The sequence below is a fragment of the Orcinus orca genome, chromosome 11 (genome assembly GCF_937001465.1).
Source record: "Orcinus orca chromosome 11, mOrcOrc1.1, whole genome shotgun sequence".
Lineage (NCBI taxonomy): Eukaryota > Metazoa > Chordata > Mammalia > Artiodactyla > Delphinidae > Orcinus > Orcinus orca.
The window spans coordinates 65,448,228-65,472,613 of NC_064569.1; the positions used below are offsets into that span (position 1 = coordinate 65,448,228).

The following is a 24,386-nucleotide window of genomic DNA, read 5'->3' on the forward strand; positions in this document are numbered from 1 at the left end:
AAAGTGGTAAAAAAATTTAGTAGTCAAAGGGACATAAAATCATTATTATTGACTGTTTGCTAAAATAACCATAGGCAAATGCAACGGAGCTTAGAAAAATCTACTTTTGCACTAATCTCACTTTGCTTTCTCTCCACACTTCTTTAAAGTTTTCGTAGAGTTTCATCAATTCTCAGTTGAGAATTTAGCGCTTTTCTAAACCACAAATGCCCTGACATTGCCTTCTTCCCAACTCTCCCTGCTTAATCAAGGCCGAATGAAGTTTGTCACTGTTACTAATGGGAATTTGTACGATAAGCCAGCGGTCCCCAACCTTCTGGCACCAGGGACCAGTTTTGTGGAAGACAGTTTTTCCACGGACGGTGAGGGCTGTGGGGGGATGGTTCAGGCGGTAACGCAAGCAATGGGGAGCGGCGGGGAGCGGCAGATGAGGCTGAGCTCACTAGCCCACTGCTCACCTCCTGCTCTGTGGCCCGGTTCCCAACAGGCAGTGGACCGCTACTGGTCCTTGGCCTGGGGGTTAGGGACCCCTGCGATAAGCTATCTAGGTGGGTAGGAGAAAAAAACTATTGAGGATCATTATTTTATTTTATTTTTTTTGGCGGTACGCGGGCCTCTCACTGTTGTGGCCTCTTCCGTTGTGGAGCACAGGCTCCGGACGCTCAGGCTTAGCGGCCATGGCGCACGGGCCCAGGCGCTCCGCGGCATGTGGGATCCTCCCGTACCAGGGCACGAACCTGCATCCCCTGCATCGGCAGGTGGACTCTCAACCACTGCGCCACCAGGGAAGCCCCGAGGATCATTATTAATGGAGAAAAACAAACTGATCTGGGTTAAAACTTAGGCCCCACTCTTTGAACAGTACATTGTCCCAAATAATTATAAAATGGGGACTGTGATGGGTATTATTGTTCAGCAATGTCTGTTCTCTACTTTTGAGCACACAGGAGGATTGGATTTCCCCACCCAGGCGTGGTTATGTGATTAGCTTTGGCTAATGCAACCAGACTGAGGCGTGTCACTTCCTGGTGAAACATTTAGTGGCCAGTGCTTCAATCCTTAGTCCCCTCTGGTCTGTCAGATCCATCGTGGAAGCACCTGTAGCCTGGATTGCTGAGCAAAAATGCATAGATAACAATGCTTCCGGGAGTCCACTTGAAGCCTGAGTAAAGTTGCATGAGTGAGAAGTAAACGTTTTTTCAAGTTGAGAGTTTGCCGTTGTTACTGTGTGTAATCCGGCCTATCTTTATTGATTGTGGAATCAACAATATATATATAATCTATAATAATTACTTCTAGGACTGTTAGAATGAGTAAGTTTGCTCATGTACATAAATAGTGAGTGTCCAGCATATAGTGAGAACAGCTAAGCTTTATGGTATCCATGCTATGAGCCAGGTACAATACTAAGTACTTAAATTTATTTAAGTGTTTGAATTTATTTAATATTTCTAACAACCCTGTGACGTAGGGTACCTTTTATTCTCGTTTAGTGGGTATGGAAATGGAGATACAGAGAGTTTAAGAAACTTGCCTAAACATATAAAACTAGTAAATAGCAGATCTAGGATTTGAACCCAGGCAGTCTGAATTTAGTGTCTGTACTCTATCTAAATATATACTACATTATATTGTTTCTATAATAATTGTCTTAGTTAATTTTAGTTTAGTTTTTTTTTTTTTCTTTTCTTACCCCTTCTCCACTGAAACCACTAAAAGTAATTAAAAAAATCTGGATCGGGCTTCCCTGGTGGCGCAGTGGTTGAGAGTCCGCCTGCCGATGCAGGGGACATGGGTTCGTGCCCTGGTTCGGGAAGATCCCACATGCCGCGGAGCGGCTAGGCCCGTGAGCCATGGCCGCTGAGCCTGCGTGTCCGGAGCCTGTGCTCCGCAGTGGAAGAGGCCACAACAGTGAGAGGCCCGTGTAACGCAAAAAAAAAAAAAAAAAAAATCTGGATCTACATGTCAGAAACATTTGGAAAATATCCCTATTATATCTGGAATAATAGATTGATGTTCTTTGAAAAAATAAACTGTTTTTTTAATATAAAATATTTAAAATGTGTACAACAGTCCCAAAAGTGGTGGGAGAGGGGCTTTATATTAATTGTTACCTACTTTAGAAATGTTGCCTGGACAGTAGAAAACAATATTAAGCCCTTCTCTTAAAAATGCTGTGTGGGTTTTCTGGCTTAAGGAAAATCTATAATGACCACATTACTCATTGCTTGTAGTATGCTTTAACATTATTTTTATGAGAACATGGTAATAAGTAGCCTAATTAATTCATATAATTATGAATATTTGAAAATTTTCCTTTCCTTCAACTTCTCAGTAAAAGAAAATACTAGGACTTGTTGTATGTTTGTAATTATGGAAGTTGTTGATTTTGATTACTTTTTTAATGCATTCAAGTATAGTATTCTTTGCTGTTTTGCTTTCATTGCTTTTCATCTTGATCCTAGTGCAGGTGGACAGGCCTTGATAAATGGCGTATGTTAAGTGCAGAGATGAGTTTTTTTAGGAATCATATTGCATCTGTCTCTCTTGGTTCTAATATGAATATCTTATTTTTGAAATCCAGTACAAGGACCATGAGTTGTGGACTGTCTCACTTACCTGTTGTTATACCATAGGTGTTGCAAAACTTTGGGGAACAAATGATCTAAAAATGTTAAATTTTCCTTTGAATGTTTAGGGGGTGAAACACAATAATATTTGGAGAGTCTGTAATAGATTGAGAAGGAAACTCACATGTGATTATTCTCTAGCTCATGACTGAGCTATTCATTCCTTTCTTTAAAACTGAGGCATGTCTCTCAATAATGATAATAATAACAACAGTAATAACACCCATGGCAATACAACAGCCATCACTAATTATGGGGCACTTGCTCTGGGTCAGATGCTATGCTAAGACTGTATGTATTTTTTGAATCCTTCTGACGCCTTGTGAGATAGGTTTAGTTATAATGCATTTTTATGACTGTGTAAACTAAAGGACAGAGAGATTAAGTGACTTGTAATATAGCGGTAGACTTAATTTTTCACACCCATTGGGTCACATGGTAAAAACCTAATTTTGGTAATGAGTTGTGACTACACTCTTTAACTTCTTCTGTCTGGCTGTCATATGACTGTACCTAGAAAGTACAAAGGAATGAAAACAATGTTAAAATTTTTAAAAAAATTTAATCAGAGATGCAACTTCCTTTCTCCCATTTGTCTCCTAGGTTTCTATGTGTCTTCCACTCTCCTCTCATTTTAGTGGAATGTAAATCTTCACTGTTTTCCCAGAGTCAACTTGCACATGTCTTCTTGACAAATGGTTCTTTCCTAAAAAGCCCATCACCTTGAATCTTATTTCCCTTTAAGCTAGTTTGGCAAAGAATGCTCAATTCCCATCTCCATTTAGTCACTATACACCCACTATATAAGCTCATACTCCACTGATACTTTTCTCTTACCAGTAATTAAAAAAATCACAACTAGGTGATAGAAGGGCAGGGGTCAGATCTCAGTCACCTTTGTTGTTATCTCTGCAGTAGAGTGCACATAACCGTGTATATATCCATCAGACTGATTTTAAAACTTCACCACATAGAGATTAACCTTCTTAATCCATCTTCTAAATCTAGGTTCTTATATAAATTACAGGTAGATATTACCTGAATCATCCATCCCACCAAGACCCAAAATGATCCATGAATCTTCTTTCTACCTAGGCATCAGAGGGTCTGAAATTTTCTTGTCTTCATGGGTCTAAGTTTTACTATGAGGCAGTTGGCTCCTTTTGCTTCTCTTCAACATATTTATCGAGGCCTCAAGCCAAAGACACACATACTGCAAGGAGGGAAATACTTTACTTATATGGTACAGACCAAGTTCCCATGTGAGTATGGACTGGGAAAGTTGTCTCGGCACATATCAGGTTCCAAGAATTTCAGATTTAAGAGTTGTATCAGTATCATGTTACCAGATTATCATATTTTAGTCTTTTTTTTTTTTTTTAGTAAATATCTTAACCAGATAAACCAAATTTTATTTAACAAAGAAAGCCCACTGGTTAAAAGTAATAAAAGACAAATATTATATGATTTCACTTACATGTGGATTCTAAAAACCAAAACAAATAACAAAACAAAACAAAAACTAAGCTCATAGATGCAGAGAACAGACTGGTGGTTGCCAAAGGGGAGGGGGTTGGGGGTAGGTGAAATGAGTGAATGTGGTCAAAAGGTACAGACCTCCAGTTGCAAGATGAATAAGTCCTGGAATATAATGGGCAGCGTGGTGACTACAGTTAATAACGCTGAATTGCATACTTGAAAGTTGCTAAGAGAGTAAATTTTAAAAGTCCTCATCATAAGAAAAGAAAAGAAAAAAAATTTGTATACCGTGTACTCAAATATCGAATCATTATGTTATATACTGAAATTAATATAATGTTATATATGGATTATACCTCCATTTAAAAAACAAAACGAAAGAAAGAAAAAAAGTGACAGCTATGAGATAACATAAAAATATTATTTCTCTAGGATACATTTATGGTATTGCCACAAATGATAAAAATGTTAATATTTACATTGTTGGGAATAAAAGCTGATCTTAATCTGATAAAAGCTTGAATTTTAGGAAAATGCAAAACTGATTTTATTATTATTTTAAAATGTTGAGTTCTGACTGCTCAAGATCTTCAACATATATCTACTCTAAACATCTCATTTCACCTGAATATTTCAAGAACTGTTTGAAATGTAATTTGTTGTTACAGCCTTAGATCTTACAGCCTAAGATCCAACTTAATGAAATTTCCTTTCCTTAGTTTAATTTATAAAAGGATTAATTTTAAAATTTATAATTAGAAAAAAATTTTTTTAACATCTTTATTGGGGTATAATTGCTTTACAATGGTGTGTTAGTTTCTGCTTTATAACAAAGTGAATCAGTTATACATATACATGTGTTACCATATCTCTTCCCTCTTGTGTCTCCCTCCCTCCCACCCTCCCTATCCCACCCCTCCAGGCGGTCACAAAGCACCGAGCCGATATCCCTGTGCCATGCGGCTGCTTCCCACTAGCTATCTACCTTACGTTTGTTAGTGTATATATGTCCATGAGAAAAAATTCTTAATTAGGAAGATTTTCTTTTTCTTTTTTTTTTTTTTTTTTTTTTTGGCGGTACGCGGGCCTCTCACTGTCGTGGCCTCTCCCGTTGCGGAGCACAGGCTCCGGACGCGCAGGCTCAGCGGCCATGGCCCACAGGCCCAGCCGCTCCGCGGCATGTGGGATCCTCCCGGACCGGGGCACGAACCCGTGTCCCCTGCAATGGCAAGCGGACTCTCAACCACTGCGCCACCAGGGAAGCCCTCTTTTTCTTATTAAATATCTAGTTATTTCAAATATTGTATTTGATGGAAATGATAATACTCAAATCAAAATCTCTTAAATCCTAAAAGATGCTTTTACTCTGTACATGTGTACTTGTATGAGTGTGTGTGCATGCACATATGTGAGTGTTTGTGAGTGTGTGTTGAAGTGTTACACAATACAAAATATATTATCACAGTAAGAATAGCACCAGTAATACTCCTTACCATAGTTTTTTTAACTTCTCAAGAGAATACGTTCTTAAAGAAGAATTTAGGGAAAGTTCAGTAACTAGCTCATGTTCACTTAGAATGCAGGTGGCAGATCTTGGATGAAAAACCAAATCTGTTAGACTTTAGAGTGTATCAGCTTCTCATTGTGTCATATTTCCTCTCCAGTTAATCCTGTTTTATCCTCATACTACTGGTGTTAACAGATTTAAAAGCAAGTCAGATGCCCACACACAGACACACACACACACACACACACACACGTTTGCTGACCTGTTAAAAGTGGAGTTTTTTGGCTCTAGAACTTATCCATTCCTAACTCAATTGTTCCTTCATTTATTCTCTCATTCTTTCTCTTGTTCACTCATCAAATGCTTGAATTGCCTCCTACATGCCAGGCACTATTCCAGGTGCTGAATGAGAGTCCAGGTAGAGTATAACTTTGAGGTATGATTTCATACATCAAAGAAAAAAAGTGTTTTTGCTTGTAATGAGATAGCTTTCATTTTCCTGTTTAATAAAAGGAGAGTAATCATGAGTGATATCTAGTTATTATTTTCTGAAAATATGGGTAATAAAATTTGCTTTTATTTTACAATCTACTCTGAATTACCTTTGACTGTTGAGGTGTGAGTAACTAGAACACTCAGGCTCACATTTTGATGAACAGTGGTCATTTTGTAACCAATGAATCCTTTAATAGATAAAAGAGTCAACCAATTTTAATTTTATCCCTTTGTGCAGCCTCTCATTTTCTGCTAGAGGGGCTAACACACAGGAAGGTGAAGAAAAGACAAGTAACAAAAAAGAGAATAAAGAGACATGATGGGCTTGGTTAGCACCAGCTGGATAGTGAACTCTTGGATAATTGAGCAGGCTGCACTGTGTCCAAGTTTCAAATTATCGAAATGTGAGTGGAAAACGTTTTATCTATGATATGATATGTGGATAGTGGGAGAATTGGCAAGGATAGAGCAAAGATGTAGTTTGTGACCTTGTTCTTAGATTTTTTGATGATAAAACTAGGGAAAAAAGACAAAAAAACTGTCTACTTTTCTTTTTTTATTAGTTTTTATTGGAGTATAGCTGCTTTACAGTGTTGTGTTAATTTCTACTGTACAGCAAAGTGAATCAGAATCAGCTATACGTATATATATATCCCCTCTTTTTTGAATTTCCTTCCCATTTAGGTCACCACAAAGCACTGAGTAGAGTTCCCTGTGCTGTACAGTAGGTTACTTTTCTTAATGTTTTAACTTACACTTAGTGGTATCTGGTTAGTTAAGTTGGATTTAGTTTCTGTCTATGTGTAAAGTTGTTTTGGTGAGAGTGAAGGTGGGAAATTGGAGGGGATATAATCTGGCTTAAGTAAAGGAGCAGCGGTTTTATAATCATAAAGCCTAGGTTTGAGATCTAAGTTTTGAATTACTTTTCATTGACATTTGTTATTCAAAAGTAATTCTTTTTTTTTTTTTTTTTTTTTTTTTTTTTTGCTGTACACGGGCCTCTCACTGTTGTGGCCTCTCCCGTTGCGGAGCACAGGCTCCGGACGCGCAGGCTCAGCGGCCATGGCTCACGGGCCCAGCCGCTCCGCGGCATGCGGGATCTTCCCGGACCGGGGCACGAACCCGTGTCCCCTGCATCGGCAGGCAGACTCTCAACCACTAGCGCCACCAGGGAAGCCCTCAAAAGTAATTCTGATTGAAATTTAGGTTTATGCTTTTCCCCCACAAAGGTGCAGTATTACTTTAAGTTTTAATTAGATGAACTCAGGAAAGCCAAAATAGGTGGAGTATCAATTATAGTTCAATATGTAAATAATTCTTAGTATATATCTTGGTATAGTCGGTATATTTCCCTTCAGTCTTTTATTTTCTTTTTAAATTTTTATTTTGGAATTATTGTAGACTCATAAGAAGTTGCAAAAATAGTAGAAAGAGGTCATTTGTACCCATCACTCAGCTTTCCCCAATGGTAACATCTTACATGACTACAGTACATTATCAAAACCAAAACTGACATTTGTACGATAGTTAGTTAGACTGCAAACCTTATTCAGATTCACCACCAGTTTTTGTACACACATATTTTTGTATGTGTATGTGTTGTGCCTTTTAAAAATCTATTATCTCTGTCTGTCAGTCTGTTTGACTCTCTGGGTCTCTATTTTTGTTCTTACAGAAAAATAGAATTATACTGTTCATATTGTTTGATAACTCATTTTCCCACTTGGAATAAGTTGTGATGTTTCCATTCCTCTATTCTTCTGTTTCATGATTTTTAGTGTATGCAGAATATTTAAACATATTGGGTGAATGTAAGATTATTTATTTCACAATCCCTTCCTGTTGATTTTTGGGTGGTTTCTCTTTACTTGCAGAAATACTTGCTTTTTTGGACGTCACGTTCCAAAGATTTCTCTGTCCCTGTGTCTGACTGTCCATCTGTTTCTCTCTGTTTCTTTCTTTCCTTCCTTCTTGCTGATGAATTCTTAGAAGATTTCTGGGTCAAAGAGAAATTATACACTTTCTGATGTATATTGTCAAAATATTTCTCCAAAAATATTAAGAAACATTGTGAATAAGACTCCACAGTCTTTTTCCTTACGAAACATTTAGAGAATAAATAAAGGTAATAATTTAGTGGAACCTGAACATTGGGCGTTGTAAACTCTTAACATTGTGCATTGTAAACTCTTAACATTGTGTCACATTTGCTTCAGATCGTTTTATTTTAAGCAATAAAACAAACAAAATTGATGCTCCCTGTGTATCTCCCTCAATTACATAGTCTTTGTAGAAACAATCTCAGAATAATTTACAAGGCTCAATGGGAAGAAAAAGTTCTTTTTAGACCTTCTAAAATGATTGATTGTATCCTTCCACTTTAATAAGAGCTTGTATAGGACATCTCTCTGTGGACATGAGCTAAGTGTGCAGAATGAGTTAATGAATGTGGTGTATGCCTTCTGGGAGCATCAGCTGTAGAGGACAGTTTCATCAGAACATTGCAGCGTATCGTTCTGCCTGAGTTATAGCTTTAAAGAGAGAGAAATGGATAGTTAAGATGAAGATGTAATATGAACACAGAAAAAATATGCAGTCCTAAAGTCCTAAGGTTTAGAGCACATTAGTTTCAATCCTTACCTATTTCTCCCCTTTCTTCCCATTCCTCCTTAACCAGAGCAAGATGACACTATGTCAACAAATTGGCTTTCTCCTGCCCTGCATGGTGCTGGGACTGCTCTCTCTTCTCCTTTCTCCCTCTCCCCCTTTCCTTTTTGTTCCTTCTTCATCACGTTGTCATGGCTATCATTAGGATTAAATGCTAAAAGGCATCTTCTCTCCCTTCCAACAAATATCGGTTCACATTGGAGAGTGTACCTCCTCTTCTGCCCCCTCCTGATTCCCTGGATGGTTCTGAGGTTTCAGGGTTACCTGCTTAGGGTCCCCGTGAGCATCCTGGTCTCTGTCTGGTTTTCTAGGAACCTGCTCTGATTTGGAGTTTGGTTCCTTATGAGCTCATCATGACCTGTTTCCGAGTCGGCTGGTTGAGGACCACTGCTTCAAAGAGTGTCCTAAGTAGCTCTCTTGAATAGGGCTGACTGATGAAGTTTACTTTCCTTTAGAATGTACTTTTAAACATATATTTATTGGGGATTATATTTAAATTTTAATAAATTTATGCTTTGAAATTTAAACATCTCTATCTTCACTTTTACATTTGACCTTTAGTTTTAATTATAATTTTATCTTTTCCTCATTTGAATGAAGCCGAATCCCATTTCCTTTTGCTTCAATTCTTTGTTTTTCCTGCATTTCCTCTAGAATAAAAATAAAACAAGTGTCCTCATCTTCTGCTTTGAATTTAGCTGCCAAGCATGACTCACAACCTGGGGATCTTTAGGATCATTCATTCATGCCTTCTCTCTCTGTTGACAGTGGATCCAGTTCAGATAACAGGTATTGATTTCTTGAAAGCCTTTCTTTTTATTCTTTTTCCTGTTGGCTGCATTTCTCACTGGCAATTCACTCAGTTTTAATCCGAGATGATCTGGCAGAGGTGTAGATGCCTGGGCTGTCCTTTCATGCTGAGATGAGGGCAATCTGTGGCGAAAGCTAGTGGGATGGGGCCAGGTTCTGAGTGTACTCATGTGGAAAGTATCAGTAGGGCTAAAGAACAGATTTCTCTTTGCGTTATGTTTCTCTGTTAAAATATTGTCCTATAGAGAGATGTGCTTTCCAACTACTTTTACAAAAACAATATCCTAGTGGTTCAATTAACATGAGGTTATTATGCTGCCCCAAGTAAGCAGTTACCCAATTTGGAGGGTTTCCCGGAACAGTCAGTTCATACTGCCCAAGGCCAAGTACCTGTAATTTAGATGGGATGTCACAGTGTGAACAAAGCAATATGATGCTCTCTTAAAAATGCTTAAAGCCTTCTCTGTTTGTGTGCAATAGTAGTCTTTTGAGCGCGTCATTGTTTTTGCTGAGCAGTTACCTCATGAGACTCTTTTACTTATTTGTGTTAATGTGTCAGAAGAGTACTACTTCAATTCACATTCATTCACACTTGTAACATATATTTAAAAATAATTATTGAGGGACTTCCCTGGTGGCACAGTGGTTACGAATCCGCTGCCAATGCAGGGGACACAGGTTCGAGCCCTGGTCCGGGAGGATCCCACGTGTCGTGGAGCAACTAAGCCCGCGAGCCACAACTACTGAGCCCGCATGCCACAACTATTGAAGCCCGTGTGCCTAGGGCCCATGCTCTGCAACGAGAAGTCACTGCAATGAGAAACCCATACACCACAACGAAGAGTAGCCCCTGCTCACTGCAACTAGAGAAAGCCCGCGTGCAGCAACGAAGACCCAACACAGCCAAAAATAAAATTAATTAATTAAAAAATGTTAAAAAAGATAAAAATAATTATTGAAAATTTGCTGTGTGCCATTAATGAGCTAGCACATGGTCTTTGCCCACAGGAAACAGTGTCTAGTGAGGATATAAGAATTACTCAAATTAGCACACAGACATGGAAAATTGGAAATTCATCATATTTTCCCTGGAGTGGGAAAGCACTGGGTTCCAGTGTGCCATGTGTTAGTTTGATAATTCTGGGAAGTTATTTGACCTCTCTAAGCCTCATTTCTCGTCTGTAAAATAGGAATAACACTGTCTTCCTGAAGGGGTAGTGCGTGGATTAAATGATTTACCAAACTCAGAACCTGGCACATTATTGGTAATTAACAAAATGTTACTCCCTCTCTTACTTCAAAATTATGTATTTTTCTTTCTTATTTCAGGTGTCCCTTAAAGAGAACATAAACCTGATACACAGAGATGATGTGACCTCAGTTTTCTTTGATGCACCCTTCTTCCTACTTCTAGCTCCTTTGATTTGTTTCTATACCTCCCCCACATTTTTTTTTTTAACTTCCTGTTACTTTCTAGGCTAGTCAATAGATCCTCACTGATTCTGTTTCCTCGTTTGCCTCCCAAGAGTGACCTGAAATCCCTTTCTGAAGAGGGCATTCCCCTTTAAAGGCCTCCCCTTTCTTAACGAGGTATACAGGGCTTTTAAGGTAAGGTTTGCACGGCTCTTTCTTGCCTTAGCTCTTGTTATGCTCCCACCCCAAAACACACATCTCTTCTTTCAGTGGCACTGATGCACTTGGACTTCCAAAACAGAACCTGAACTTTGCCCTGTTTTTTACTTTCCCATTTGCCAATGCCATTAAAAAACAAACAGTATTTCCATTAGTTTTCAGTCCCTGTTCCCTCAGCTACCTTCATGTTTCACCCTTCTCTTTTAATAAAATTCAGTTGAAAGATTTGTACAAGATAAGAGGAGCTAGAACATTCCCCTTCTCTTTACATGCTAACTTCTTGGCCATGTTGTCTATTCTCCAGGTCCTCCTCTCCCTTACACTCTTGCATCCACTGAAAGGTGGCCTCAGGCCTTGTCACTCTACCCGAATTACTCTCCCAAAGTTCATCAGTGCCTATTTGTTGCTTAATTCTATGGACTGATTTGAAGTCCTTACCTTGCTTGGCCTCTCTGTAGTATTTAACTCTGGGGACCACATCTACCTCTTTGAAATTCCCCACAACTGTGTTGTTCAATATAGTAGTCAGTAAGCCATCTGTGGTTATTTAAATTTAAGTTTAATTTAATTAAAATTAAATAAAATTTAATTTATGTTAGCTAATGATGCTATTGAGTATTTGAAAGGTGGCTAGTGCAATTGAAGAACTAAATTTTAAATTTTATTTACTTTTAATTAGTTTGAATTTAAATTTAGCCAGCCACTTGTGGCTAGTGGCTACCCTGTTGAGCAGTGGAGATATGAAACACTTACATCATCACAGAAATTTCTGTTGGATAGGGCTTCTCTGGAGCAAGGATTGGCAGAGTTTTTCTTTAAGGTGCAAAATGGTAAATATGTTTGGCTATGCAGGCCAGATAGCTTCCATTGCAACCGCTCTGTTCTGCTGTTGTCAAGCAAAAGCAGCCACAGAGAATATATAAACAACTGAGTGTGGCTGTGTTTCAATAAAACTTTATTTACACAAACAGGTGGTGGTCCAGATTTGGCGTGAGGCTAGGGTTGCTGACCCTTCTAGAGTCCCGGTTTCTTTGATAGATACTTTTTTCATTCTCTTCCTGTTTTTACTCTAAAAATTTTCTTTTCATTCTTCTTTATTTCTCAGATCTCTCCCTCATTTCCATCTTTATCATCACACTTGATTATTGCAAAATATCTCTATCAGTCCTCTCTCCTCTTGTCCTGCTCCAGCTCATTGTATCCATTGCCACAAAAGTGTTCTTTCATAATTCATCTAAGCCAGATGCTCGTTTGTAGATGTATGTAGTGATAGTAATCACCTCATAGCATTACTGAAAGGAGTCAATGAAATGTGTATAAAATTGTGCTCATGGTGGGTGTAGAGTTCTCTCACATTAACTCATCCGCACAGAATAGTGGTTGTGACTCAGAGCCTGACAGCCTGACATCCAGTCCCAGCTTGTCACGCTCCAGTGTGGACCTCAGATAGGCCACTTAACTTCTCTATACCTCAGTTTCCTCATCTGTAAAATGAGGGTGATATTAGTATACACACAGAGTTGTTAATTAAATGAATTAATTTGTATTAAATGCTCGTAGTATTGTCTTGGTAAGTGCTATGTAGTTGGTTTTTATTTTATTTTCCTAGTTTCACAGATGAGGGAAGAAAGGCCTAGACATGTTAATTTGCCTACAGTCATACAGCTAGTAAACAACATGTCTGAGATTTGAACTCTGGCCTTTTGACTTGAAAGCCCAAGCTGTTAACTATTGATGCATTCCTTACAACATCCAGCTCTCTCCTTACCACATATCTGCAGTTGGAATTAAACTCTTTTTTATTGCGCTTTCATCATACTTAGTTTGTACTTCTGTCAGGAAATTTGCCACGTTTTGCTTCTTCTTATAGTTATTGCAAATTAGTCTGCCTTTCAGAGTGGAGAACATGTACCCAGTTATATTTTTTCCCCTTCCTTCACAGTCTCAGTTCTAATCGACAACAAATTATTTACTGTTAAATTTGTTGAACAGAAAAATGTTTTAAAAGGGTTATTGACAGTTAATACTGGGGGTTATAATCTGCCATAGTCTTCTTATAAAATAATGAATTATCAATTATAAAGATTATATGTTCATCACTATTTTAGTATATAGATTTAGTGTTTTAGTATACAAATAACCAAATGTATTCATCATCTTTGAATTGTTCTCAGTATGTTGGCTTCAGGTTTATTTAACTTTTGAAAAAGAGCTTGGAGTTTGTTTTTGTTTTTTTCTGAAACTGTGATGAAATGAAGACCCACATAGGTCATCAAGGAAGGAAATTATAATCTGATCTGAAGGAAGTAAACTCATATCAGAAGGTAAATTATAAGTTAGACTTTCCAGGTTTTTAATAATGAAAATTTGCAGAGTACAGAGCAGCTGAGAGTACAGAGAGGGTTACAACATTGTCACCACTAAATATGGTTGTGCTGGAGGAAGCTTTCAACAGTTATTTTATGCAAGTCAAAATATGACAGTTTGCGCAAAAAAAAAAAATGACAGTTTGTGAAAGAGTTTCATAGGCTACACTGTTGAAAGTATATTAAATCAATTTTATTCTTGGCAAAGGAGGCAGTGGTGGAATTGAGAGGAACATTTTAGACTTTACCAATTTAACTTTACATTGCTGGGTAATCAAATCCACAGAGTAAATGCTATCAATATTCCCCTCTGACACGAGGATTATTTATTTTTTTTGAGTGTCAGCGTTTTATTTCCTTTTGTAATGTTTGAAAACTGACAATAAATACATGCTTAAAAAAGAAAATTTAGCCCTCAACAGAGGGGAAGTTGATGGTTATAGGAATTGATGGGAACAGAAGAATCATGTGAAAATTTGCCAGTAGCTTTTTCTGGCATCCAGAGATCAAGACCATGGCGCTTGTCAGGCTCCCTACCTCTTAAAAATCTTTTAGACATCCACCCACATTCACTGACTTAGCCCAATGTGTGGGCCAAGTACACACTCCAGTCTAACTCATTTGATGAAGAAAGCCAAAGTCAAATGCAGGGTAGGCTAGAATCAAATATTAGGAAAGACAGAGAAGACTTAGGTCAGCTAAAGTGAAGAACAGAAGAAATACAACTCAAGGCAGATTTTTTCCAAAGAGCTGAGTCCAAGGTTTTATGCTAGATGTAAGCTAGCAGGGCTTGATGAGAAAAAGGCAAAGGAAAATAGAAAATTATGTTCAGGACATCTAGAACGAATTTCAGAACCTTTCTTTTTTTCTGAGGCCCTTCTGCATACCCTCAAGCCCCGCCTCTGTGAACTCAGACACTGATGATGATGGCTTGTCTCTGACTCCTTTTCAAGGAATCTAACATTACTGTAGTGACTATAGAATTACACTAGCTGAGATTCCTCCTGTTTCGTTTGTCCTGGAATGCATCCCTTTGCCTTTTAAATTATGAAATATGACAATTTTAAAGCTTGTTTGAATTTGTGAAAATTTATGGATCTTAAGACTTTTGTATCAGGATAGATTAAGTTATGCTGTAGGAATAAACAACCCTCAAATCTCCCCGTTTTAAAGTAGCCCAGGAGTATCTCACTTATACTACAGGTTTATCTTGGGTTACCCAAGAGATTTGCTCCATGTCATCCATCCTCACTCAAGGATATAAGCTAATAGTGCAGTTGCCATTTGGAGTATCCTTGTGGCAGGGAGAAGGAGAAGTTGTCAGCATGCATTTGCTCTTGAAGACTGCTTGCATTCCTTCTGTTGCCATTGCACGGGCCAGAGCAAGCCACATGGCCACACCTCATTTCAAGTGTATATGAAAGTGCAGTCTTACAAGTGCCTGGAATGAGGACAACCAAAATGATATGGACAGCAGGAATGATGACCACAGATTTATGACAGATCTCTCTATGTGATTTGAAGATTCTATCTGGCTATTTATTATTGACTGTTCAGCTGCTGCTTGAAGTTAATACTGGTGAGAATAAAAAGAAGGAAGTTTCTGTGGTCCAAATTTTAGTTCTTAAAACTGAGTTTAGATGTTATCATAAGTGTAAGAAATGCTTCTTTTTACCAGAAGAATATTCAAGAAGGTGTTTTTATTAAATTAGAATGTTTTTCATTAATGGTAGTTATACTGATTATAGAGTTGATGATTGAGTCACATCAGGAGACAAGCCATCTAGACTGTTAAAGCTTTTAATGTTATTTAAATATATTTAAATCATGTATTCAATATATAAATACATGCTCATAAAAATTAAATAACAGAGGAAGTACGTATCATATAAAAATATAGACCATCCCTTCTCCATACTGTCCCCCAACTTTCTCTTACCCAGAGTTTACTACTGTTAATATTTTCTTGTCCATTTTTCTAGACTCCTTCTTGTGCTTTTATGCAACAGAGATGAACACATAAGCAACTTGCTTTGGTTAAGTTAAAAGCACATTTTGGAGATAAGTATATATATCCACTCGTAAATTGCTGAACTAATTTATTTGCTTACCATCTTTACTTGAGAATGCCAGTTTCTCTTTTCTTTCACCAACACTGTGTATTATATTTTTATACCAATCCAGTTTAGAAAAATGGCATCTCATTATTGTTTTAATGTTCATTTTCCTGGTGTTTGTAAGACTGAGCACTGTTTTTATGTTTATTGGCCATTATCATTTTTTTTCTCTATGGGTAGTGTGCTGAAATTCTTTGCCTATTGGATTTAAAATTTTTTTCTTATTGACTTGTAGGAACACTTTAAATATTATTGAAGTTGCAAATATACCTTTCCCCTTGTTATTTATATTGAGAGTATGCCCTCCCCACACCTCAGCTTTATTTTGTCTTCTAACTCATATACACACACATACATGCGCACACATACACATAATACACACATGCACACACACACACACACACACACACATATGCTCATCTGAGTGTCAAGATTCAGCAGGTAGCTGAGTACATTTCAAAACCCAAGTAAGGATCCTTGTTCACTTGTCAATGAATACAGGTTTTGATTGCTAGAGTCATTCTTCCTATAATTGTTTGAGGGAGAAGAGGGGATTTCCATGTGGCAATCATATGTAGAGTTTCTAGGCCTTTTAGAAGTTGTACAGAGCCTTGTTCCTATTTTACAGGTCCTGAATCTTTGGGACGATCATCCATGCAGAAATTATACTTAGTTTAGAAAGACTTTAGACAGGTTAAGTATTGTATGATGTGTGTGTGTTTGATTATGTCTTAATTTTCCATCTAAACATCAATGCCCATTCTTTATTCCTACCTCCCTCTGATCTGGGAGTTATTTCAGAGTTTTATTGAGAGAGGTTTTTTTTTTTTTTCCGGTACGCTGGCCTCTCACTGTTGTGGCCTCTGCCGTTGCGGAGCACAGGCTCCGGACGCGCAGGCTCAGCGGCCATGGCTCACGGGCCCAGCCGCACCGCGGCATGTGGGATCTTCCCGGACCGGGGCACGAACCCGTGTCCCCTGCATCGGCAGGTGGACTCTCAGCCACTGTGCCACCAGGGAAGCCCGAGAGAGGTTTTTTGGTGAGCCTTTGTATTTCCTTCTTAGGGTTTATAGGTTCCTCATGAATGTAGAGTATTCTGTGGTATGGCTCTATAAATTTTTCTACACCTTCCTTTTCTTTCTTTTAACTTAGCAGTATATAAAATGTCACGGAAATCTTTCAGTATCATATGCTTGGATCTGTCATGTTTCTCATGATTTCTGGATTAAGCAGTCACTTTGCTCCTATCTGTTTTATATGTTAAAACTTTTTCCACTGTTCTGATCTGGGGCTAGCACCATTTCTAGTGGCTCCATATTGCTTTCAATTTTATTTCAGGTTTATATTTTTTTCTGTTATTCAAGTAGGTTACGGGTTACATTCAGGTTGCTTCCAGTTTTCTGCAGAAGGAATTCAGGGCAGGGGTTGGGTAGGATAAAGAGTATGAAATTTTTCCTTTCTGCAACAGAATTAAATCTGACTGAGTTTAAAAAGAGAGCTAGTCAAAGACTCTATTGGTAGAATATTCCAGTAGTTCTATCTAGTAGCTATATAGCCCTGACAAAGTTGCTGATATATGTATGTGTGTGTGTGTGTGTGTGTATGTGTATGTGTGTGTGTGTGTGTGTGTGTGTATAAAATACTAATACGTATGGGAAGAATGCAGCATCACAGATGAATGAGGACAGTAAGGATTAGTCAAAAAATGATGCTTGGCAAATTGACTACTGATAAATAAATATAATTATACTGCCACATCATAATATATATATATCTATATATAATATATATACACACATATAGTACATGTGTATAACATATAACAGATTTTACATACAGATTATATACATATATGAATAAATTAATGGTACATTTAAGGCATCAATATAAAAAATTAAATCAGAAGAGAGTAGTATGAATTATCTTAGAGGGAAAAATTGTGAAGGAAAATTATGAGTTTATTTGACTACATACAAACTTAAAATGTCTTTATATCAGGAAACACTATGAATTAAAATTAGTGAATAAACTGAGAATATAACTTGTAACAATGTCAGACTTAATTCAATGTCCTATATAAAGAACTTTTAAAAATTGGTAAGACATTGTGTTTAATACTAGTAATCACATAAACCAAAATTAAAACTTCTAAAACTGCTGCTAAAATTGCAGAAGATTGAGAAGAATCTGTGTTTAGAGGAGTGTGATAAAATGAACTTTCAGGTAATGATGACGGTAATATAAATTGATTCAATATTTCCGGAAAGCAGTTTGGTTGTTTGATGTGTGAAAGTGTGTGTGTGCTTGATTGTAGGAATCTTGCTGGCATATGTAATAAAAAGCAGTGTGACCAATATTTCTCTACAAGAAACATCATCCTGGGGTCATTTAAAATTACGAAAATATTGTGAAAAGGAATTTGCAACAATGCAGGATAACTTTGTACTTAAATAGTGCTGCGGAGGCTATTACTGAACAGCAGTTGAATGGAATATTATGCCTTCATTAAATGCATTCTGAGAGTTGTTCAGATCATTGGAAAAAACCCATAATGTACTCTTAAACATAGAGGCAGAATATTTACATATAGAAAATATAAAATACTCCAAAGTATATTTTCTCAGTTTTCTGCAGTGAGCATTAGTTATTTTAATAATCTGGGGAGACAAACCATTTAAAACCTTCTCATAAATTTAGAAGGGGTACTGAAGAGACAGCACATAGAAGGCATTCAGTTGACCTTTACTGAAATGATTTGATTTTAACTGAAATAAGAATCTTCTCATAGTAGAAAAATCAAATCTTTGAGCCAGGAGGCCCTTTGCAGGTCACTTGGTCCAGTCATCCGCAGTAAACCAGTCCTTAAATTTAGCCAGTTTATAGTGGTATATTCATTACCTATAACCATCTCTGGAGCCATGCCAATGTGTTACTTCCTCCAACAGTTCTTGCTTAACACTGCTTGCAGGCCTTTCCCTCTGCTTGAATTTCCTTCCTGTCTGTCCCAAAGGGTACCCTTAAAATTCTTTAAGTTTCTTTAAGGGCATCCTTCAAAAAGAAAATGCTAGGGTACAAGTAATTTAAATATTAAACCACCCAAAATTTGCAAATAATTGGAAAGAAAATCTGAAGTTCTTTGAGTATTGCCTGTAGAGTTACTGCTGTTTGATGTTCATGGGGTTGGTTCCGTAATACGCTGCCTTTAGCAAGTTGCTGTCAGATGAGTTTCCTCATACATAAAATGGGGTTTACAATAGTACCTACCTCATAGGGTAGTTTTTTTTAAAGTTGAAGTACAGTTGATGTACAATATTGTGTTATTTTTCAGCTGTACAACAGAGTGATCTGACAATAAAATACATTATGAAATGATCATCATGATAAGTTTAGTAACTGTCTGGCTCCATACAAAGTTACTGCAGTATTATTGACTATATTACATCCTTATGTAGTATACTACATCCCTGTGACTTATTTATTCTATAACTGGAAGTTTGTATCTCTTAATTCCCCTTCACATATTTTGCCCAAACCCCTATCCGCCTCCCCTCTGGCAACTACCGATTTGTTCCCTGTATCTGTATGTCTGTTTCTCTTTTGTTTGTTAATTTGTTTTGTTTTTTATATTCCATATATAAGTGGGAATATATGGTATTTGTCTTTCTTTGATGTATTTCACTTAGCATAATACTCTCTACGTCCAATAGCACAATTTCATTCTTTTTTATGGTTGAGTAATATTCCTGTGTGTGTGTGTGTGTGTGTGTGTGTGTGTATGTATATCTTCTTGATCAACTCAACACATCTATTGATGGACATTTAGGTCGCTTCTGCATTTTGACTATTGTAAATAATGCTGCAGTGAACATAAGGGTGCATATATCATTTTGAATTAATGTTTTTATTTTCTTCAGGTAAACACCCAGAAATGGAATTGCTGGATTTTATGGTAGTTCTGTTTTTAAGTTTTTGAGGAACCTCCATACTGTTTTCCATAGTGGCTGCACCAATTTACATTCCCATCAACAGTGCACAAGGGTCCCTAGGGTTGTTTTTTGATTAGATGATTTCATACACATGAAATATTGGTCTAGAATAAGGGATCAATAAATATTACTTAGAAACTTTCGGGACAAGTTGGACAAAATGCACTTTTTCCTATTCATCCTGTTAAATATAGCTAAAAACATAGGACATTATATATAAAATACACATAAGAAGACTCTGAAAGGAGGAGAGAAGAAACCAAATCAGCTAGGAACTTTGGGACATGAGAAATGACATGGCACTGAGTTCCTTGGGTTTTCTTTCTTGTCTTATATATCCTATACTGAGTGCTGGAGAAGGTGGCAACCTAGAAACACCAATGGGTGCAGAAAAAAAGTTCCAACAAAAACGTCTTTGGACCTTCCCCCCCAAAGATAAAAGGGGTGGGGAGGGACAGCCTGCCAAGACAGGACATTTTTGGCCAGTAACTTCCCTAATACAGTCAAACACTATGGAAAGCTCTGTGGCTCTCATCCCATCTTCACCAGTGAAAAGGTGATAGAGAACCTAGACTTCTACTCTTACCAGGCTGTGACAAGGTGTCCTAAACATCGCCACCTCCCCTGGTGGTGTTAGAGAAAGTTATATCAGGAATGGGAACTTTCATTATGGCTAAGATAAAGAAGTAAGAAGGATCTTGCCCCTGGCATTGTCAGTGGAGTCCATGTGGGGAGTCGAAATGAGGTGCCATTCCCCACTATCAGCCAGGATGATGTAATGGAAGCCTAGTGGGATCCTGAACTTTTACCCTAGCTCAGCAGTAATGAGGTACCCCTTACTCTCATGAGTGTCAGTGGAGGCCTAATGGGGAGCTGGAACTTACACCTGAACCTGGTGGTAATGAGTTGTCTCCCTTGCCCACTGACACAGTATCAGAGGAGGCCTGATAAAACAGAAGATTTAAATATGATCTTTAAATAAGCTCCAGAATCTCCTAATAAAATACCTATAATGTCCAGGATACAAACAAAAATCACTTGTCATACCAAGAACCAGGAAAATATCAACTTGAATGAGCAAAGCAGTCAGTAGATGCTAACACTGAGGTGAGAGAGACTGGAATTATCGGACAAGGATTTTTAAAGCAGCCATCATAAAAAAATGCTTAAACGACCAACTACGAACACATTGGAAACATTTTTTAAAAAGCCTCAATTAAATAGAAAGGCTCAGCGAAGAAATAAAAGATGTAAAGAAAAAAACAAATGGAAATTTTAGAACTGAAAAATATGATAATGAAAATAAAAACTCACTGAATTGGTTCGACAGCAGAATGAAAACCACAAAGGAAAGGATCAGTGAACTCAAGGATAGAAAAAATATATATTTATAAATGAATGAATTAATAGGATATTGTGGACTAGGACACCAGTCAGGATGTCCAGAGACTTGGGTTGCAGGTATGGCTTTTTCCAATTCTTAGCCAAATGTCCTGTGCATTATTCTTTTTAAGACTCCATTCACTCAACTTTAAAATAAAATAGTAAAAACTACCCTGGCTACTGTACATGGATCCTAAATCCAAAGTGTCTTGAAGGTTTACTAGTATTTTCATTCTTCATTTATCAAATATTTATTGGGTGCCTAATATATAGATTCTCAGACTATAAGGAAAATATAGTCTCTGCTGTCAGGTTATAGTAAAATGAGGGAAACATTTAAGTAAGTGGACTAATTGTTAATGTAATATGGTAAGTAGTATTGTAGAGATATGTGCACAGGTCTTTGGAACTACCTGGGAGAGGGCGGTGGTAAAGGAGAAGGACAGCCACAGAAAGAACAGCCACAGAAATTCTTTGAATAATGTGAACTCTAGGAATTGCACGTTTTGTAATTCAATATAGCTGGAGCATGGGAAGTTGCATGAGGGGAAATGAAGCTGAGTAGATGAAGGGTCTTTTATATCATCTAAAGATATATACTTTTTATCCTGAGCTTTATGGAAAGGTATTAAATGAGTTTGAGTGCCATTTGATGTGATAATATTTAATTTGAGGAAAGACATTCTAGTAGCAAAGGAAGATGACTTGAGAGGATGGGGTAAGACCTAGGGCAAAGAAATTAATTAAGAGAAAGGAATTGTAACCCAGGTTATCAATGAGAGAACTGAACAATTGCAAAGACAGATGTGACAGTACATACAATCGATAGAATGTGGAGAATGAGGGATCAAATTTAACTTTTGAGTTTCTACACCTTGCAGTAGGTGCAAGGTGGTTCCTTGAAATATGGAAAACAGGAGGAGGAACAAGTTTGCAGTTGAGATGGGCTGTGAGTTGGAGGTGGGGTGAAAATGATTATCGTTTTGGACATATTATTATTTCCAAGGAGAGATGTCCAGCAGGCTGTCGGCTATAAGGGAATGGAGTTCAGAAAGGGGATCAGAGCTGGAGCTAAAGATGGAAGTTGAAACCATAAAAGTATAGAGATCACCTAGGGAATGTACGTAGAGTGAGCAAAGGGATGGATATAGAATGTTAGAAATTACTGTCAATTAAATATTTGGCAAAGGAAGGAGATTTCATGAAAAATATTGTTGGTTTGCAAACTGGCCCCCATTCATGGAGGGCAAGGAGAGCCCAAAGAAAGGGGCAGGCCCCTCCAGAATGGTAGGTGGGTGGCAGATTTAATAAGCAAGGAAACTTGCATCTGAGGTATGTCGTGGGTGGCCAGGAGATGAGTAGATCTCCGCACCCACCCACAGGAATCTTGAAAATAATGTCCTTATCTGAGTTCAGACACATATTCAGTCCAGATGGACTCAACAACACATTGCTTTCTCAAGGCTATGTCCTTGAAACAACTACTAGTATGGGAATAGTAGGTGGCACACATGTTCCAAGGATGGGGGGATCCTCTGATTGCCTGGGTCCAGCTGACAGGTCAACATGGGGTCACATCCTCTCTGTGAACTCCTTCAACAGATATCTAGAAGGAACAAGTAGGAAGTAGAACAATAAGGCAAATGACAAAGTGAGTCCTCCATGAATCTTTGGAATCGAGAGGGCTCCTTGTTTTGTGAAATGTTATGGGTATAATTCAATATTGAGCACAAAGAGTGGTAGAGTAGAAGTGGTAGATAGAGGATAATGACATCATCAAGAAGTGTTCCAGTGAGTCAGTCTTTCATGTGTCTGAAACGTATTCTTTTCAGAAATAAAAGCAGAAACACAAAAAAATGAATAAGTATTTTGTGGGAAAATTCTATAAAGTATCTTTCCTTATTTCTGCCAAAATATTGAGTAAATATTTTTTACTTTTTCTTGGTGCATTAGTTAATTATAGCCACAGTTATGCTGCATATCACCATAAAAATCTCTGAGCCATAAGGTATTTATTCATCAGTTAATTTGTAGTTGTCATGGGATCAACACAACTGGAAATGTTATTCTAAGACAGGGGTCCTCAACCCCTGGGCTGCGGACCAGTACCGGTCTGCGGCCTGTTAGGAACCGGGCCGCACAGCAGGAGATGAGCGGCGGGCAAGTGAGCGAAGCTTCACCTGCTGCTCCCCGTCGCTCCTCATCACTCACATTACTGCCTGAACCATCCCCCCTGCAACCCCACTCCCCCGGGTCCATGGAAAATTGTCTTCCATGAAACCGGTCCCTGGTGCTGAAAAGGTTGGGGGCCGCTATTCTAAGACATGTGTCTGGCTGGGTTGGGCTCCTTGCTTCTTTTGGGCTCTGCTCCCATCTGCAAATACCCATTCTTGGCACCAGGCTGAGGAGGAGGCAGCAGTAATACCTGGAGGCTCTTCTCCTGGAGAGGGTGTAGGTGCAGGAGAGCAAGCCGTCGTGTCAGGCGCTTTCAAGCAAGTGCATGCTTCATGACTGCTTATTAGCCAGAGCTGACATCACATGGATGACCCCAAAGTCAAGGGAAGTACTCTCCACTGATGAAGATGGAGGCAAGAGGAAGAGACAAAATATTTTTAATAGAAGTAAGGGTGAGGAGAAGAGACAAGGTTTTTGAGCAAACATCAAATCTATTGCACTTGGCAATTCAGAATCATTGTATTAATTACTCATTGTGCTGTACTGTAAGGTCATCATATTCACCGTTACTGATGTATACAGGGTCATTTGATGCTGATTAAATGATTCCTCCTCCTACTGCCTTCTGTATCTGTTATTTCTTATTGCTGCCACTGTATCTATAGGCATTCTTAATTCCCTGCTTCATTTCACACAGGGCTCTTTGAGTGAAGACCTGACAGTGATACTCAGCTATTTAATGGGACTTTTTCTTGTTGCTTCAATATTTTCCTCCTGTTATTTTGCATTTTTATAATATTTGCTAGTCTGACATTGGAACAAATGGACCATTACTATACTTGTATTTTGTATCTAATACTCTCCTTCTAAAAAAGTGGCAAATTCCATGCTCAGGAAAATGAGCTATATTTCCTTAAAAATTTTCTCCATCTATCTACATTATGTCTTTATTTTCAAAGGAACGCACTCAGCAATTGAGATAAAGAGTGGTGAATTGAAAAGTTTTTAAAAAGCTATTAACGTTTTATGTGCATTTTGATTGTTTATTCAGATTATGAAGCATTTCACACATGCAGAAAAGAACTAACCTATTCTTTGTGAAATTGGGGGTATTGCATTTAATTGAAACAAACAAATAT

The 24,386-nt window shown here is 37.9% G+C and overlaps 1 protein-coding gene across 6 annotated transcripts in view; it reads left to right on the forward strand.

Moving 5' to 3' along the window:
* The window catches only part of ACSS3 (acyl-CoA synthetase short chain family member 3), a 144,468-nt gene that overhangs the window by 9,627 nt on the left and 110,455 nt on the right, over nt 1–24,386 (forward strand). The window lies entirely within an intron of this gene.